The sequence below is a fragment of the Heterocephalus glaber genome, unplaced genomic scaffold (genome assembly GCF_053883595.1).
Source record: "Heterocephalus glaber isolate CG9 unplaced genomic scaffold, H.glaber_assembly_v1.0 deba00000281, whole genome shotgun sequence".
In the NCBI taxonomy this organism is placed as follows: Eukaryota; Metazoa; Chordata; class Mammalia; order Rodentia; family Bathyergidae; genus Heterocephalus; species Heterocephalus glaber.
Genome location: NW_028258139.1, coordinates 37,489,456 through 37,510,295, shown reverse-complemented (window position 1 = coordinate 37,510,295; position 20,840 = coordinate 37,489,456). Strand labels below are relative to the sequence as shown.

The following is a 20,840-nucleotide window of genomic DNA, read 5'->3' as shown; positions in this document are numbered from 1 at the left end:
CAAATGAGTGACTCTGTCTTTCAAGCAAAAAGACAAAAGAAAATGATGAAAATTAATCTCATTGTTGATCCAAACATTTGATATCCTAATGAGCCTCCTCTCTATCAAATGAAGTTAGGCATGGTAGCTCCATAGTTGATGACAATTACAGATTTAAGATTAATGTCTTTCATGTTGTTGCAGTAGCTTGTGTTGTGATTCCCATTCTCTAAGTTTTCTTTTGACCTTGATCCTCCAGCCTATTGTTGTATCACAGGCTTGAAAATTTTTTCCCATTACATTTATTAAAGCCTTTTTATATTAATTTTATACTTAGTGCTGAATACTAGAACTTCAAATTGGAACAGAATTCATTCAGACATTTAGGGATCCTAAAGTTAATGCTGTGAGTTTTTTGATATTTAGTAATGCAATTACTAAATAATCATGTAATTACTAAATAATCATGTAATTTCAATAATTAAACATTATACTAACATAACATTATTACAAAGAATATTATAAAAATAAGATAAGTGTAAAATGTGTTGCTAACTTAATAACATTTAAAGAAATTAGGTGGGTTAATCACTGAGAAAAAAATGTCATTATTAAATAAATAAAATATGTACAAATAATATGTGCAAGAGATATGGATGTTACTAGTAAAGAGTCTATCTGAAGAGACTGGCTGATTCAAGCACATTTTTACCAAAAGTACTCTTCAAGATCTATGTAGCCTGGATGAATAATATTACTTCCAGACTCTATCTTCCAAAAGTACCAATATTTAATAAGCCCCTGCCATACGACATTATCCAAATGTTTTACATGTGTTAATCTCATCAAACTCTCATTTTGAAGATATTCAATTAAGTTAATGCCATAAACATTTCTACATCAGAGAACACTGAATCCCTTGCCAAGTTCATAAAACAACATAAGGAAGGAATTGATTCTTATTGGACACTAACTTTTAAAGTCTCTGTCTCCTAGAATCTGTGTATTAACTAGGAAGATAGAATGCCTTACGAGAATATAATAAAGACCACAAATTGTAATAAGACATATAACATATAAAATGAATATATGTTTAAGTAAATAAAATTTTCATTTGCAAACAAGTAATGTGCTTGGAATAAAATTAGTTTAAAATCTCATGGACTCCCTTCTCTTTGTCCTGCCTTAAGAAAAACAAAAGCATCTTTATGTGAAATGACAAAGATAAAATTTTTTGAGTGTTATATAGATAGGAATCGCTTCCATTGGGGGTGATGTGATAATGAAAGGAATAATCAGTGGTAATAGCAATGTCTTAATGAGTGACATAGTTTCTATATTTATTTTGAAGTGTGAATTACCTAGATGTCTAGTCAGCAATGTCCACAAAGAAAATTAGTATTTTTCCGTAAAGAAAGCTTGATGTTGGGTTAAACATTCCAGATATATGTTTGATATTAAGAAAGTTCTCAAACTATGAAGGTTAAATTTTAGATTATCTTGTTTGTTTGTTTGGTATTGGGGATCAAATTTGGGTCCTTGCACTTGCAAGGCAGGCGGCAGAACCACTGAGCTAAATCCCCAGGCCCTTTGTGTTTTTTAATTAAATAGAAAACTAAATAAAAAGCCATATTGAGAGATGATTAATATATTTAAAAGAATCTAGAATACTCAAACATTGCATCATCTATAATCATAATAAAATATGTAGTTTGCAAAGGGACAAAAGAAGGTATCTGTGTTACTAAAATTGGACATTCCCTTAACAGTTACATTAATAAAGTTGGCTATTGCTTTAACAGAGAATTTTCTATAGAGAAACATTACTTTTGTTTCTCTTTTTAAATAAACAAATTTGACTTTATATAAAACTTATTTGATCTCTATTTAAAATACATTAATTTTAAAGTATCTGAATATTTTGTAATTCATTACACAATACTAACAAAATAATCACCAAAGGGTGACATCTTAGATCCTCTTATACACATGCTATCCTAAAGATCATAGTTGTCCATTGTGAGAATCATCCTTGTCTTTCCCATATATGAGCATAAACCCTGTTTCTTATGTATTACCCAGTGAAGGAACAATTAACTCTCCAATGGAAGGAACTAGTTTTACAAGATAAGCCTTTAAAAAGACAATGAATTCACACTTACACAAACTCTCCATTTACTGTGATGTAATGCATATCTCTGGATATGTATAAAATTATTCTAAAATGTAAAATCTGGGTTAAAAAACTTCTCTGATTATTATAGAATAGAGCTGAAAACTTTTTCAACGGGAAGCAGTGACACAAATTTAAAGTTAAACCACAAATTTTCAATGATGGTTGTTTCTTTTAAAAGAAAATATAAAATAAATTCAAATTTATTTTAAATACTTTATTATTATGTAGAGTCCAAATAACTTACCTGAAATGTCTGGCAGAAACTTTAGTGGCACTCATTTTCCATTAGGAAGAACTTGAGCTTAAATAAATCCTGGTTGGCTTAAAGTGGTATGAAAAAAAATATGATCTTAAATAAAGAGAGGATTAAATAGATTTTATTACACTTAGTGAGGGCATCCACTACATTATGAAGCTGATTAACATTTATTTAAAGGTATATCCTTATATGGGTGCTCTTGTAACTATTTGCATTGAATATTTGCTATCTATCAGGGATATATCTGAAATAATATCTAATTGTAATCTTAATATTATTACTAAGAAGTAAATTAATATAACATCAAAATATTCTTAATAATGAAATAATTTGATTACAATAAATGTTTTACCAGATACTGATTGATTTCTTATCTATGCTTTCCACTGATGTGATAAATACCTGAAAATACCTGAGAATGAAATCTTAAAGATGGGACGGCTTATTGGCAGAGGAAATCTGCTCACCAGGACAACCTGGAAGAGAGAGAACCCCCACTGAAGACTTCCTCTCTCTTCCCCTAGCTTAACCCATAGCCTCCTGGATGAGGCCACCTGCACTCAGGGCAGGTGTCCCCTGAGTTTGTGGTCCCACAAGCCAGTGTTCTCTGGAAACCCCCTCACACATATACCCAAAAGTGTGTTTTTCTAATTTCCTAGACATTGCTCAATTCAGTCAAGTTGACCAAAGATTAACCCTCACATTGCTGAAATCTACAGTGATTACAATGGGTGCTTTTTTTGATCTTTATCATATATTAGAAAATGTAGTAATTTAGATTAAATGAATGTTTTAAAGGCACACTCTTCTTATTCAATATCCTTGACAACAAAAATTACCATTATGATTCTTTGTGCTAATTAAAGTAAATTATTTTAGTATGTGTTTCGACTTAGTGTCCCAAATATACCATATATACTAAGTAATATCTAAATATTGAGGTAGAACATCACCATTCTTTGTTGTAATGGATAAACAAATGTGATAATGAAAGTTATAAAGACTATGTTAAGAAATAGTACTCCCAGAGACACACACTACCTACATGCACCAACTCTCCAGAAAGAACGCAATTGTTATATACTACAAATATATACTAATAAAAAATAAAAACTGAACGATAAAATATCTGAATACAAACGTTCTTTGTCACTTCATAGCATGCATATTCAATGTAAAAAAAGATAGTGCTCCTTTAATAGAATATTTTATGGATTTTTTTCTCTCATTTGGATTGTTAGAGTCATTTATTTATCTACTACATAAAGATAAGTTTTCCAGAAAATATTTCACTATGACACCTCATTTCTGATCTCCCAGATGTAACTCATGAGGTTTACAATCATGTCGGTGTCTCCACATGAAGGTTAATTTTATGTGTCAGCTTGTTTGGACATAATGCCCAGATAAACTTTCAAGCATTATTCTGGATATTTCTGTCAGGTGTTTTTGGAATGAGATTAATAAATTATCAAATTACTTTATACAATGTGAATGAACCTCATCTATTTAATGGGAGGCCTTTAAAGAACAAAGACTAAGCTCACCTAAGAAAGAATTTTGCCAGCAGACTGCTTTTAGGCTCAAATTGCAAGCTTTGCCTAGTCTTCGGCCTGCTGGCCTACCCTGCAGATTTTGAAGTTCTCATGTCTCCAAAATGGCTTGACTCAGTTCCTTAAAGTAAATCACCCTCTCTCTGTTGCTTACTTTGTCTCTTTACACAGACATACAGACACACAATGCAAGTCCTGTTGATTCTGTTTCTCTGAAGAACCGTGACTAATCAACTCTATGCAAATAGATTATCTGAGATGACTTCCCTCTAGTCACTGATGTTGCCCTCATTGCTTGTCACAGGGTTCTGGAACTGTCATGTGAAGAATCTCCACTGAGCTGGTCCTTGCTTGCCCTAAGATGTTGAGGGGAATATCTGCAAGACTTCTCAAGGCCTGTGCTTTGAAGTTGCCTCATACTTCTCTAGGTTGTAATAAGTCAGTCAGAAAGGGAATTATGACACCTGGGTGCCAATAGTTAATCACATAATGCATTCTCAAGAAATTCTCCTCTTTAACAGCCTTACAAATAACTCTTTTTGTATGGTGACTTTTAGTTTTTTCAATATAAATTATAATTTCATTGTATTTTAAGTTTTCTGTGATTTGACATTTTGGAGCACTTGCAATGTTCCATGTGGTATTTATAAATGTATTCTCTAAGTGCATTAATAGATTTCATCATTTCCACAACCTTTTCAGTTAACAGTACCTCAAAATCTCCATTTTCAGTGAAAAAAATCTAAGGGATCCAACTTGCCCAGTGTCTCTCAGAGACTTAATGAAATGGCCAGGATTTGAATATAGGCTATGTTCCATATGTTCAACAATAACGTAATTAAAACTTGATTTTTACAGGTCAATTTTGCTTATTCCCTTTGAATTTTGAATGCAACAGTACAAATTGATCTGATTGTCAATTAATTTCCTTTTCATTTTTCCAATTGGTGCTGATACATTTCTTTCACCTTTTTTTCCTATACATAAAAAAACAAAACAAGAAAGTGAATACAATGTTATCAATATATTCCAAAGCATTATAAAAAGAAAATAATTATGTAGTATCCATTAATAAGAAACATTATATACTTTACATGTATGATACAACTAAGGAGAAATTTATATAATTATTTTCATTGGGAAAAATGTGAGTTGAAGATATCTGACTCAATTCTGAAGAAGGGAGACATTTAGTAAAAGTGAAATTACTCCATATTTTCTTAATATGGGCAATATTACTTTTATTGTCTTATAAACCAGGAACTTAACTTAGAAGATAATTTCATTGTCATTTTTCTATTACTTTTTTAAATGAAAGAAAAATCTGTTTTATGGGTCAAATATGATATAGATACACAAAATCTTTATAGCAGATCTCTCGAAGAAATATAAGACTTCCTGGTACCAAAAAAAAAAAAAAAAGAAGTATAAGGCCACCCAAAAAAAGGAAACCTTCCTTCATTAAAACCCGCATGGTGGGAGAATATGGCCGCTGGCAGCCCAGGTTGCAGAGGGACCTATGCTGGAAGCCCCAGGTCACCTGCAGGTCCTCTGAGGGACAGGGAGTCACCTGGAGGCTTGCAGGCCGTCTGTAGCTCTTGCTGTTCTGTACACATGTACATCACGATTTCATATAAAAATCCTTCAAACCTTCAACTTCAGCTATAAGAAAGCAAGACAAGATGCCAGGTTCTTGCTATATCATTCTCTAAGTCTTGCTGACTCTCCCAGAGTCTTCACCCTGAATAATATACTGTGGTATTTAAAAGGATTACCCCAAAGGAAAATAACCCTTACTATGTCACAAGAAACCACAAAAATCCAGTCTCAACTACACGCAAGGCTCTGCTGAACTCTTTGGCATAGCACACCAATTCCTGTAATGCTCTGTCACTTAAGAAAAGTAGATTTTCCTATAGTAAAACCTCTTTAAAACACCTGTTTCTGCAAAATAATATGTTTCTGTATGTGGAACTCTAGAAAATACAAGTCTTTGTGGAGAAAGGGGACCAAGGGCTGTTACAGGGCATGTGAAGTGGGCCCAAAGTCACATAAGGTCATTCAGCTCGGCCTCCAGGGCTTCTGCCATCTTATCTGCCTCAGAGCTGCTGCCTTCCTCATCTTTGTTGCTGGACTCCTTGCTGGTCTCACTGCAGCATTCTTGTCATTCAACTTTCTTTTGTGGCCTCTGGTACCATGGAAGCCTGCAGCACTCCTCTCGCTGTATGCAGAACCCCCAAGAGCTTGTTCCCTGTGGGGCCCTGGTGCCTTGGGCTTCCTGGGCCAAGGTGCCCTTTCCTGCTCATCGTCCTGTTCTTCTGGCTTCTTCTTCTTCTTGCTGTCACTGTCATCACAGCCTTCTCCAAATTTTCCTTACAAAGAGTATACAGCGGCATTGTCTCTGACATACTGGGCTGGTGCTTTCTTCTGGCAGGGCCAGGCTGCTCTCCATCTTGAGCATACAGGAGCTCTTCACCAAACATCTGCTCCTGATGTGGCAGAACAGCTCTGAAGGAGGTGGGCTCCCTGTGGACAGGCAGGGAACTGGGGGGCTCTGGCACACCCATTCTGATGAGCTTTCCAGTGTTGGAATCATAGATTTGGACCTCTGGGCCAGGCTGGGCCTTGGGATGGATGGGTGTGGAATATCACAGGGAGCCCACCTCCTTCGGAGCTGTTCTGCCACATCAGCAGCAGATGTTTGGTGAAGAGCTCCCCGATGTCAGGGATATCTCCCTGCTGCAGTATTCTTGCTCCATCTTGGGTGGCTGGAGCCTTTTCTTGGCCTCTCTTCTCCTCAGTTTCCCCGTCAGAGGTGGAGGAGGCCTTCTGACCTTCTGACTCACTACTCTCACTGTCACTGGACAAGTCAAAATCCAAATCTGTGCCAGAGGTCCCCTGAGGGGGCTGTGCCCCTGGTGAGGTCTCACCACCCTGTTCACAAGATGCCTGGGACTCAGGAATATCTGCCAGCTTACAACTGCTGGGGCTGATGGCAGAGGGGGCCAGGAGTCCCTCTCATCTGCCTTATCAGAAGGCCCTGGCATAATCCTCACCACCATTAACTCCTGAGTGGGTTTCCCAAGGCCATTGTTTTGCTCCACCCCAGGAAAGTGTCTGCCTTCCTCAGGGTCTTTCACAGATGGTACTTGTTTCAAGACATCGGCATCTTCAGAAGAATGATTTACTTTCTTTCTCATCTGAGATTCCCGGAACCCAGGGGCTGTGTTCACATCTCCTGTGCCTGGGAAGTACACATATTTCTTCACAGTTATCAGGTTGGGGGCAAACTTCCAGACATCTTCTCCATTATCAATAATGCAAACCACTGGGTCTCCACAAAGAAAGAGATTTTTTAAGTTCTCCTGTTTTAGAAAACAGGTCAATACATTCATCCCGTGATAATATTCGATGAGAAAAAAGCTTCTTTTCAACGTCTAAAAGCCTGAGATCATATGTGCATACAGCCGGCTGCCAAAAGTGAAGACATGCAGCTCATACAGTTTGGCCATCTTCTCCAAGAAGTCCTTGCAGTGAGGACCCAGGCGCGTGTGCAGCATCGGCTCACCCTGGCCCAGCTGGAAGTGAAAGATGACTTTGTTTAACATCTGTGGACAGTGCTGCTCTGTTGTGTGGATTAGAGTCTGGTCCAAATCAACCATGAGGACTAGTTTTCTGTTTCGATGTAGTCATTGCTGATCTTCCTTTCCTAATTTTTCAGCTTGCTCAGAGCTCACCATTAACTCTGGCACACTGTGGACCATGGATACAGTCGCTGTGGACAACAGCATCTGCTGCTTCCCATTCTCACTCTGCAGCTGGGTTAAGTCCTGGCCACATTCAGGACAAAGGCCCTTCATGACAACTGGATGGCCACATCCTTCCAATCTCACCAGAAGGGCTCGGGGGGGCCACCACCTGGCCGGCTGCGCGCGCACAGTTCTTCCACCACGCCGGCGGGATCCGACCGGAGCCTTAGCTTGGGAGGAGTGCCCGCAGCCCCCAGAGGCAGCACGGGGGGGGGGGGGGGCTTCGGGCTGCACGGAGGCGGCGGCCTCGGCCACAGCTGCAGTCCGACCCGACCCGGTGGGCGGAAACGAGTTCCGCAGGCCACGCTTCCCTCACAGCCAGAACTGGCAGATGGGCGACAAGGGCAGCAAGCGCTCAGGGCTCGGCGCCCCTTGAGGGCTGTAGAGACACGACCTTTCTATTACGTTTAAAAATAAAACATGAAGAAGAGAATCCTCATTAATATTGGAAACTTAAATAACATGATTAGATAAACTGTGAAAATAGTGATGTAAAAATTGAAAGGAGGGTTTAGTTGCAATTCTTATTAATTTATATGTGGAAAACTATAACAAAATACAAGACAGTGTATATAGGAAGGTAGAAAATTTAATTCAAAGCATGAGCATAACTTTGCATATATAATCAGTAACACCTACTATGAAAGAGTTAAGCTGTTCACAATACTAACAAAAATATAAACTCACTAGGCACCAATTTAAGATAATACATAAAACTTATTTGAGAAATAATTATAAACACTCCAGAAATATACAAAAGCAACCACTTTTCATTAATTAAAGTGGTGTTTTTCTTTCCATCTTTAAATTCTTCTTCATCCTACTTTTCCACATTCTTTTTTCTTTTACTGCATATCTACATACTGAATATGGAATAAGAAGAGACCATTACTTATTTAGTATAACCTGTCAATATTGTGAAAGACTGAGGTTATGGAATAATGGAATATGGTAAAGGAAAAGATTTTTAAAAGGGTAACATTACATGAGTGTCTTTATGTGATGGGATAAACAAAATACACTGAGTGCTGTGCCACCAACTGTCAGACAGAAAGAAGAGGTCATAAAAATATTACAGTGTGTCTTCATCCATGTCATTTATCAGTACATCTCAGCCTGTGAGATTTGCACTTCTTCCCTAAAGTGAAAATGATCATAAAAGGTAAACACTTTGAATTCATTCAGGACATTTAGGCAGCAGAGATCGCACAACTGAAGATGCTCACAAGAGAAATTCCAGAGCTGCTTGAGAAAGTGTTGTGTGGCAGTGTGTTGGGAGACATGATTCCAAAGGGCCCAGAATAAGTCACAAAAGTTTTAAAACTATCAGTAAAATAATATCACAAGGTCATAATAGTTCACACTCAAACTGCCTTAAATTTAAAACATAGAAACCTGTCAGGAGGATTTAGCAATTGATAAAAATAACAGGTAGATATGTTCTGGTCCCTAAAATATGAATTTAAAGGTAAGAAAACAAACAAACTCAAGGACAACATTGTTGAAGGTGAAAATTAAAAATAACATTAGTATGAAAAGTATGTCCAGAACAGCATTAAAATGTAGCATTAAAATATTAAAATGAGATTTGTGTCAATAGATATTAAAATTTGGTACAATATATTTGAAGACATTCTTTATCATTAAAATAATCTCATATGCATGTAAAAAACGGATTCCTGAATCTTCTCTCACCATAATCACAGATGTGGCAGCCTACAGGTCTTACGAAAGAAAAAATACAAAGCTATCCAGTCATCTGCTCCAGATCAGTGGTTCTCATCAGCTAGAAAGGGTGATTATCTAGCATCCATTTCTGGGCTACTTGTGATGTTCTGGCTACTGTCCCAACAAAGGATAAATAAAATGAGCAAATTTTTTTTATTTTTCTCTTTGCCTACACTATATGGTAGATTTTCTGTAGAAAATGACAAGATTAATTTCCAAAACTTTTTTTTATTCATTAAGTTTATTGGTACATTTTAGCTATACAATTTGATGACACTCATCATTTGGAATTTGTGCCTTTATATGATATATTTTGATTCTTGTTTTTTCCCCATCCCCCTATTCTCCCTTCCACCCCTCCCTATTCACAAACACTTTGTTTCCATTTTTTCCTTTTCTCATATTTTTTTCCTTTCCCTTTTTCACTTTCCCCTACCCCCACCCCACTTCCACTTCCCCTTTTTCCCCTTTGGACCTTTTCTTCCTAGTTCAAAATATCTATTATACATTTTGGTCCTCAAGAAAGACACAAATGTTTTCTTTCTAACAATTGTATATTTTATTTCTTCTAGAACTATGAAAATAAAATCTTATGTAATAATATTAAATGTTACTTTAGAATTATTTATCTTTTCACTTAAGAATATCTGATAAAATTTAACAAACAATTAAACATTGAATAAAAACCAATTAGTCATATTTTCAGCCAAGAAGAACAAATTTATTAGAGCAATTCAACGTGATAGGGAGTATAGTCTGATGGACCACTGCTATCTTCTATAGTAGAGGATTACTGTCTAAAATTATTTTAGGCAACATGTGAATGGATCCCAAGAGTTGCTAATGGAATGTAGATACATTTTTAACGTGCTCACATACTTATTTAAGCACATAGGTGTAAACAGCCCTGGTCCGACCTGGAAAAGCCTTCTTATAAATATCAAGGAAACTAGCGGTTAGATAATTGATGTAAAATTTCTTATTAAATATTTTCTGAGCTTTCATCTTGGTTTTGTGCATCTGTGTGTGTCCATACTCAAAGTCTGCTTTATATTTATGTCCCCGTGTTTTATAAAAATAACAAGATATCTAATATAGAAAAACATCCAGATGATTTTTAGTCCTTTGATAAAATTATGAAAACCCCTAATGATGTAGATTTGATTTATTCCCAATCAGACAGTACCCACAAGAGGGCAGCACATGCTAAATGCAGACAGACTACTTAGCCAAAAAGAAGTCCTCCTGAGATACAGCCCTAACCTAAAGACTGACATTTACAAAAGATACTGTGCTTTTTAAAGTGAATTTAAAATTTCTCTCAAATCCTTAAGGAAGTTCTGTGATGCTAGCTTCATTTACAAATGAAATATACAAGATCGTAGAAGTTGAAATTGTCCTGGTAATTGAAAAACACTGTTATGTTTCATTTCCATGAATTACAGGTTTCTTGTTTTTACTACAGTTTGAATATAGAGTGATAGTGACAAAGCATGGGCAGAAACTCCTTTAGATTTTCCTCAATTCTATTTTCATTCTTCAGAGAACACCTATGTCAAAGGTAATTCAGCAACCAAGAAAACAATTTTCAGGGGAGAATAAGAAGTGTAATATACCAACAGCCCACGATAAATGTAACCATTATGTACTGCAAACATACTAATAGAAATAAAAACTTTAAAAAAGAAAAACCATTGTGGCTGAGATTATCATATTTAAGCCTAGACTAACACAAAAGTAGAAATAACTAAGTATTCCTCTTTCTCATCTAAGAATGGTTCTGTTTGTTTGTTTTTCACCAGACATAGCTTTGGCCCCACTCCCTATCTCCCAGCTCTCACATAAAATATTTAGATATTCATCATAGAAGATGAACAGTGACATAAATGTATAACTTCAGAGAAAGGTATTGGGTAGTTAAAGTTTATTAATTTCCTTAAAACTGGCATGATAATCTAAGCATTTGATGAGATGAGAAAGGATTTTTTAAGAAGAGAATAACTGAGTCTGATGCTCATAATAAGCTGATTTAGATTTGCCATGCAATTTATGTCAAACTAAAGGCTTTTGATGAAATAGGTAACAATAATCTGATGACTTGGTGGTCAAAATATTACTAGAATGGTTTTGAGGAAGAGATAGAATCTAGAATGTAGACAACACTGTCTATGAGTTTGATCCAAAGAAAGCAAAGAAATGCAGGCATAGTTGGAGGCTAACATGGGGTTAATAGAATTTTGTATTTTGTTTTTAACACAGGAGAACAAAAGTAATGAAGGCAAATGATAAGGCAAGAAAAGGAGGAATGTTGCTGAATTGGGTCTATTTTAACTTTATACTCAACATACTTCTGTGTATCTTTTTCTGCACTTTTAATAAGTTTTGTCTTTCTGACATCAAAATGTCCTTGTTTTTTATGTTTTACAAAACTTTTGTTTCACTGTAGTGCTAGCAACATATTATGCCTGTGTTATGCTTAATAGTTAATTTGTAGAGCTCTTATTTAGGGTCTTCAGTTACTAAGACTCTCAATTTACAAAATGGAGCTGCATCAATCAGTACTCAGTAGAGAAACAGATTTAATGGAACATATACAAATATATAAGAATTCACAAGATTGGTTTACAGTGGCCACCCACAGAATCAAGTGTGGAAGACTCCAAAAAGTCTTTCTGCATGCTACACATTTGCAGTATCCAGCTGAATGTTGAGTTCAGTTTAGTGTCCCATGCGAGTCCATATCAGGAAACCAAAGGGTCTGTGCTGGAGACTGAAGAGGCTGGAATTCAGGAGACAATGTCCAAGGTGAAGGCAAAGATTGCAGCTCTTCTAAAGAAAAGAAGCAAGTCTTCTTTCTCTGTTTCCCCTTTATACCATTCAGGCAAGAAGTTACCTTAGGGTGGGTCTTCTGTTTTCAGTTATTCTCCTCAGCCACACTCGGAATTATGCTGATCCAATTTAGTTGGGTATTTCTAACTCAAGTTGACACAGTCAGTTAACTATCAGAGGAGTTCATAATACTGCATATTGAATAAGGATATTCTCAGACTAAATAAAATGATGTAAGGTCAGTTTAGTGATTACTACATATAAATTTATAAATGCTACTTTTTCTTTGCTCTTTTTAAAAAGTACCATTCCTTATCTTTTTCTTGTTAAACTTATTCAACCAATGCTATTGTGAGTGGTAAAGTGTACTAATCCATATATGCAATCAACTCAGATATGTTGTAAATATATTTACAAGGATTCTATGATGAGACCTCACCATGTTCAATTTTCTACTTGTGATATTATACAATGGTTTCATACATCAGAGATATCATTTAGCACATTTAAAGAGACTTACTCATCATAGGACCAAAACCTTTTTTAATACAACAGAGGTATAAATTATACCTAGGGGCTCCTCCTCCTTGTAGCAAGTTTACTCAGAATCATTAGGGAAACTTGTTGCAACCCTCAGACCTCAAACACCATCTCCTTAAGTAATGTCCAAACTACAGGAGAGAATTACTTTTTTTTTTTGGTACCAGGGATCAAACTTGGGTCCTTGTGCTTGCGGGGCAGGTGGCAGAACCACTGAGCTAAATCTCCGGCCCAAGAATTACTTTTTTAAGAAATTAAAAAGGTAAAAGTGTTATCACAAGGAAAATAAAATAAGGCATAACTGAAGGAAAGTAAAAGGAAAGGCATAATTTGTTGCTTAAGGTGCTGTGTAAGGATGGTGGAGGTATAATTTTCTCCTTATTGTTTTCATTAGAAATAAGCAAAAAGCAGTTTACTTTTCAAGTTAACGTTGAACTAAAATGGAGCTATCCCAACAGATGTTCATGTATTCCAAATAAACACATAGTATCCTCCTATCTTAAGTTTTTATCAAGGCTTTTATCAAGCCCATTTCATCAGTAGGCTTTTACTGTTTTAAATTTGACTTTAGCATTTTTCAGGAAGTACTTGATTTAAAATGATACAGAGAAAAGGCTTTGAAGAATTTCTTAATATCTCAGTATGCAACTGATGCCAATAAAGGTTCTGAAAGTACTAAATATTCAGCCCTTGGGATTATGTTTTATATGTGTAACTCTTGTAGAGCTCACAGGAATCTGAAGACAGAGCTACACTGAGTAACTTAACTCCAACATCACTGGCTCCACATTTTGGTAATCTATTCTTAAATTTCCATATATAGACAAATCTAAATTATGTTATATTATTTGCAGTATTTACCCTACCTCACACTGGGACACAGTGCCTGACCCCCACAACTTAAAGGAGAATTTGATTTTTGGCTCCTGGTTTCAGAGGATTCAGTTCATGGTTGAGGGCATCTCTAAGAATCACGGAAGTCCTAACTGTTCTTGCTAAAATGTCCAAGTCCAAATTATCCTCCAAGACTCAAAGCAAACTCTTAGCTGTGGGCTTTTGTGAAAATTGAAAAGTAAATATTTATCCTCTAGTCCAATTTTCAGTAGACTCTTCATTACTTTCTGAAACCTTATAGGCTCGGCCTTACTGTCGACATTCCTATTAGCACTCTGGCTTTCTGAATTCTGAGGAGAATCATCCATCAAATTCTACTTTATACAACCTAGGGCTTCTCTAGATTGTTTCTCTAGACTTTTCTAAATGCCAACTACAAAAAAGTTCCAAAAGCTTCTAAACCACATGGTCAGGTCCAGTCACAGAAATGGCCCCATTCTCACTCCTGATGTGCTTACTGTGAAGCTTTTCCATCAGTGGCACACAATACTCACCACCTAAACTCAAAGGAAAGATTTATTTTATCTCATGGCTTCAGAGGGTTTAGTCTATTATTGCTGGACACAAAGCAGAAATGGCATGGCAGAAAGACATGACTAAGGGCAACTACTCATTCATGGTGGCCAGGAAATAGTAAGAGTACAGAAAGACAGGCACCAAAACAAGAATGTACCCCTTTAGGTCATACTCCCAATAACTCACCTCTTCCCACCAGACTCTACCTCCAAACACCCAAGATTTTGGAGTACATTTAGAACTAAATCATACCACTATTTTAATCAAAACAATTATTAGGGTGAATTCTCTTTGATCATTTCAGTGTAATTGACCACTTATAATTGATATTAGTAAAGGTATTTATTTATATATCACATACTTTGGTCTGTATTATCTAATTGTACATGTTTCATAGTTCTCAGTCCACACAAACACTTTTCCCAGAATTAGCTATCTAAATAAAATGTTGTACTTGAGCTACTCTAGATACTTTCATCAACATGCAACAATATTTCTATGGACTGTGTGCTCAGAGTTCCAAATTGGTGTGCAAAGGATGGAAAGTGCTCTGATTAGTGATGTACATACTGTCCTTTTTATTAAAAAAACATTTTCACGTATAGGCTGAAAAAAGCATTTTCATCTCTACTGACTCGTATGTCAAGAAAGAAATTCATTATAAGTGGGGAAAATAGAGCAGAAGAATCACTTTATAATTTACTACTTTTTACTTTTAACATTTGAGAAATGACTTAGAAATCTCCTACTCCTAACATTTGTAACACTGGAACAAGGAAAAATGGAAATCCATAGCTGCAATCTCACCCAAGTCCATCCACCTTCCACAGACACCAGTTGAGCCCCTGTGCAAACCTTTAGAAACATTTCCAGTGTATTGCAGCGTCCATCCATCTGAGTCTTCCTAGGTGAGTCAATTAACATTATGAAGCAAAAACATGTCATTTTTCTTTGCTTGCATTCCAGATCCACAGTACTTTTAAGGATAGTAACATGGTTCTTTTTTCCACCACAATAATTTGAGCTATTTCTTGTATAAAATCAAACAACCTAGAAATTCTTTAACAATTGTCTATTATTTATATATTCTGCACATGCAAAGCATTACATATTACAAATATCATTTATTAAAAGAAATTAAAGGACTATTTGTGATTTGAATGTGCACTAAAATGTATGTTCTTATTTGAATTATTGAAAAATTTGCTAGATTGGATTAATAAAATTAATCATGAGACTTTTCTTACTTTCTCATTCAAAAATGAATAGTAGTGGATCTATCTGTGCAAGTGTGTTAAAATTATTACATATTTTCCTGCTTGTATCTTATTACTCTTTGATAAAATAATTAAAGACCATTTTGTGGCACTTTTTTAGCACTTATTATATAATCTATACTTAGTTGGTGAAAGAAGAAACAGATTCTTCAACTCTGAGCAGTTTGAAAACAACTAGCACAGAGAAGCAGTAGAACAAAGCTTCTTCCAAAACTGTATAAAGATAAAATAATACTGGTCAGTACAGAAGGTACTCAGGCAATCCTCATCATTACAACGCATGTGAAGAGTTTAACTCTTCAACCTGTATCTGCTTTACATCTTTATATCAGAGTACTCATCATTACACTTTTTTGAATTTTTATCTCCATTTTGTTTTACTATTTGCTACTGATCATTGACAACAAATTTTCTTTCTTTTTTTTTTTTTGACAGACTTTTCTTTTATTAAAAACAAAAGTCACGGATATAGGGTGATCTCCTCCAAACAGGCTCAAGGTGGTCGCCATCTCGTGAGTCAGTTGTCGCCCTTTTAAAGTGCTGTTACATCAAGAGGTTACAACAACAACAAAAATAGACAAAGCAAAAAGCCCCTCAAAAGGTAATACAAAACGGGAGGGGAAGTGGGTCCAGGAGAAGAAAGAAAAATAACTTAGACTCAAATAAATGAACGTGAACTTAACACTGAACCAAGAGACTCAGTACATTTACATCCATTGCACATAGCCACTTTGTCCTTAGGAACAAGAGTTTCAGAAGTGGACAGGGAGGGAGCAGCCGGCGCCTGCGAAGTTGCTACATTGTATTCACAATGGAGGCCCAGGCTGCGCACTCCCAGGGGTGGGTGCTGTCCTCTCAGTCCCCCGCCCCCGCGCCATGGGTCCAGTTAACCCTTTGAGTTCCAAGGCTCTGGAGTTTAACCGGGGGCTGGGGGCAACGTGGTATTTACACTTGGAAACCAGCCAGGCCTTGGACTGCAATGCCCCGCAGGGGGCAGGAAGGCCCAAGAGCCCGGGAAGCGCTCGGCCGCCGGGCTGTATTTACATCGGTCGAGTCCGAATGGCTTGTTCCTCGCTCTGGCCTCCGGGCACCGCCGCGGGCATTTACGTGAAGGAACAGCATGGCTTGAGGGCGCGTGGGCGCGGCCAGGCCCGCCCTAGGGCAACAGCGGGGGCTTGAAGGAGCAGTTGCCGGTGCAGTGGCGGGGTGTCAGCATCTTGCAGAAGTGGTGCAGAGCGTCGCGGGCTTCTTTTAATTTCTGCTGGATGGTATACCGCGCCTTCCGCTCCTGGTCGAGTTCTTTACACAGGGTGTCTTCAATTTAAATCCAAATGACTGAGCCAACATTGACAACAAATTTTCTTTGAGGAAAAGAATTTCAGTGAAGCAAATCCACTACCACAGTATTGCTCTAGTCCTATGTTTATAGTTAGAATTTTTTACTAAAAAAGTTCTACATGAGGTCTAATCAAGCAAAGACAAACATGTTCATGTTTAACTTGCATATAAATCCTCTTTTAGAACATTTGTAGTGTATCCTTCCTTGGTAGATATTTCAGCCTTCTTCCCTGACATTTGGCAGAATCCCATTGGTGAGTTTTAGCACTCTCCCCAGTTTGGGGGTGATATGCTGATCGTGTAGAACCCCACTCTGATGAGGAAGAAACAAGGCATAGAACAACGAAGGGAATTCCTAATTAGAAGTTTAATTCTACTTGTAAATGCTTCTTTTTGATTTTTATCACTCAGATGTCCTTACTTCACTGTATATACATGTTTTACTTCCCTCAAAGAAACTTTTATTGGTATTTTATCTCAAATTATTACATTCAGCTTAAATTTTTAGAAGTTAATTAATGAAAAATACCTTTCAAACAACTGATTATTTTTTAAGGAAGGGAAGTGATTGTGAAAATTATTTCCTATATTTTCATGACTTGATTTTAAATTTAAAATTGCCTGGAAAATATAGTAAAGTTATTGGGATTATTTTTAGCATATCAGAGGAATATAAAGCATCAAAAATATACTAGTGTGGAAGAAATAAAATTGAGAGGAAAAGAATGCTTGTTTTCATTTTCTAATGTCTATAGAAACACTTTGAACTACATTCTAATGTTGTAAATAATATTTCATGTAATTTTTCTATCAAGAGAAACTGAGGAAATATGTACAAATGCAGTTTGAAAATTATTCACACTTCTTTAGTGGCATTTAGTTTTTAAGATTATTTTTACTTCAGAAAAAAAATTAACTGAATTATCTTGGCCTTCTGGGCTGAGAAAAATCTTTTGTCTCCAATAAATCTTCAAACATAAAATTAGATGATTGTTTATTTCTTTGGGTTTCACTAACTCTTTGGAGGATCTTAGTGAAAACCTTAAACCTGGTTTGTGTAGCATTGTTTTGTTTGATTTTGTTTCTGGAGACTGAATTACATGGTATTTCATTAGTTCTGATGTCAAAATGTTCTCACCCTCTGGAAAATTTTACTCTGTAAAACTTTGAATTAATGCACCTGTAGTGGCTGAATGAGACAGAATCAGCAAGGTGTGGCCTACGGTGGGGGGAGTTTATTACCCCCTAAACCCAGACATGCCTACATTTGTCTCTTTTTTCACTTTTATTGTAACTTTTTATTATTGTTGCTAAGGAGGTTCTTAAATGTACCTTTGCAGCAAATAACTTATATTTAATTTCACATTCCATGGTGAACATGTAATAGATAGATTTAATAGAAGCAAATATGAATTAAAATTTACTCTATCTTTTGCTTAAGATCATTTTTTCTAAATATTTTTCAAAATGAATTATGTTAACACATTTTTCTAGTAAATATTATGGAATTCTCTCTTTATTTTAAATTTAAAATTTGAAGAAACACTTCAGTGCATTAAAACCCAGTAAGAATTGAATTATGCAATACAGTGTAAAAAAACCTAGATAGTATTTTGTTTTAAAATGCATTTCTCCAGATAAGTAGCTTTGATATTGACACTGGCCAATTATTTGTTAGGTGTGTGTGATGTTAGTCTCTGTCTGTGTATGTGTGGGAGTTTGCCATTTTGCTCCGATTGTTTATATATAACTGTCACCTGCTTGCTTTTGAACAAGATTATATTGCTTTCTGTGTTAAAATTTGCTCTTAGTTGGCCTATGCCCACAAATGACGTATTTATTCCCTGAAGTAATAGTCACCATTGAAAAGCGGATCTATCATCTATCATTTATGAGATGGTGTATCAATCAGAGTTATAGGAGTTTTATGTGTTTACACGAGTAACTACTATAGTTAATGTCCAGTTTTACAAAGAATAAAACTGAGAAATAGAAATCCAATTTCCTGACCCAAGCCACACTACCAGTTATTTACAAAGTCACTATTTAAACACATTTACTCTAAGCTTAACCCTCACAGTATTAAAAAATTTTGTATATTGCTTCATAAAATTTAAAAATTACTAATAGGAATTACCACTCCTTATATGTTTTTATTTTATTTTGCATATGATTCATATTTTATTTTATGTGAAATATTTTTAGGCAATTTAGGAATAAAATCAGGCATGCTAATTAACTTGGCATATCACATTGCTGGTAACTGGAAGCATTGATCTGATACCCTGGGTTATTCATGTTGAAGAAGTAAGCTCTTTATAACTTTGCACCTTTCAGTTTGTTGTTTGTTTGTATGTGTATACATTTGATAAATGAAAACTTCATATACTTTAAAGAATACATTTTAACTTCAAATAGAAATGTGAAAGTAATTAAAATTGTGCAAACAGAAACTATTGCTTTAAGGGTGATGATGCACTTTAGAAAACAATCAAGGTATGGCTTTTGTGGACTAGCAAAAGAAAGGAAAATACTTTTATGAATATATGCAAGACATATGAATGTGTAAAGCAACCAAGAGAAAGTAGTGGAGCTTATGGTAAACCGGAGACAATGTTTCCAACTAAAGATCTTCAAATACTGGAAAAAGTAAAGCAATCAAAAACTTCAGCACTGACAGCACTGAGAAATCTGCTGAGCAAACAAAACATTTCAAAAACCAAATTCTATATGTGTAATTTTAATTGGCCACTTCATTGCACTTAATCAACACCAGATTTTCAAATTTTTTTTTTTAATTTTAGTAGGATCCCTTGCAAATAGTTTGGCAATAAAGCAAGCCTATAGGTCCAGGAGGTGGATTAACACCTGTAGGAGCAGGAATACCTTAGTGGCCAGAACGGTTACTAGGAAATAGGGAAGTACAGCTGAACAGAGGAAAATCTTCATCTCATGGGCACCAGGAGAAAGAGATATATAGCTGACCCTTGACTTACAAACTCAATTTTTCACAAGGGCTATTTGTAACTCAAATTGGTCAATTGAAGGCTTAGACTCCTCTATACAGCCTTCAAAGTCTCTCTCCTCTATACAGGAAGATCTCAGTGTCTTTAGAGAGACATTGGCCCAGGATTTCTCAATTAATTTCATACAGGAAGCAATAATGTCATCTTCCTTCTAGAACTCTTTAAGGGTTAAATCTGTACTTGAGACCATCTGGAAGCATAAGCGGCCAGCATTTGGGTCATAACTCAAGACTCGGTTCATTAGTTAAAATTAAAATTCTGGTCATAACCCAAGTTGTTTGTATATCAGAGTGGTTGTAACTCAAAGGTCTACTGTAGAAGGGAGGAGTCAAGGAGAAGAATACATTTTTCCAAGTCAAGTCCCCAGTGGCCCACCAAAAACAACCAGGCTTCTTCTCTAAACATGAGACTTTTGGGGGACTCTAGATCTGAACCACAGCATTTCACCCTTGACCTTCAAAAGCCTCATGTCCAGCTCATTATACAAAGTGCATTTAGTGCATCTCTAAGAATTGTCAGTCAACAATTTCAGCATTACTGAGAAACACAAATCCAAAACCTTCTCTAAGACTCAAGATAAACTCTTCTCTGTGAGCCCCTATAAAAATCATAAAGTTATAAAGCTCCAATACACAATGGCACACAGTAAACATGTCCATTCCTAAAGGGAGAAATGGGATAATAGAAAGGAATGGAAGCAAAGCAAGAATAAAATCCAACAGAGAAAATGTTAAATTCTGTAGTTCTTTGTCTAGCATATGAGGCAAGGAATTGTGAGCAATGAGTTCCAAAGCACCCGAGTATCCCTTCCCAATGGTCTTGTCAGTTGCAGACCACGTTCCTGTCCTTGGGCTGGTTCAGCCTACTGCCTGTGGCTTTGCACAGCACACTTTTTACATGTAAAGAATATCCAACT

At 36.1% G+C, this 20,840-nt stretch overlaps 1 pseudogene; it reads right to left on the bottom strand.

Moving 5' to 3' along the window:
• Positions 1–6,014: 6,014 nt before the first annotated feature.
• On the bottom strand, positions 6,015–16,069 carry LOC101696397 (RNA polymerase II subunit A C-terminal domain phosphatase pseudogene; annotated as a pseudogene).
• Between the last annotated feature and the right edge of the window lie 4,771 nt (positions 16,070–20,840).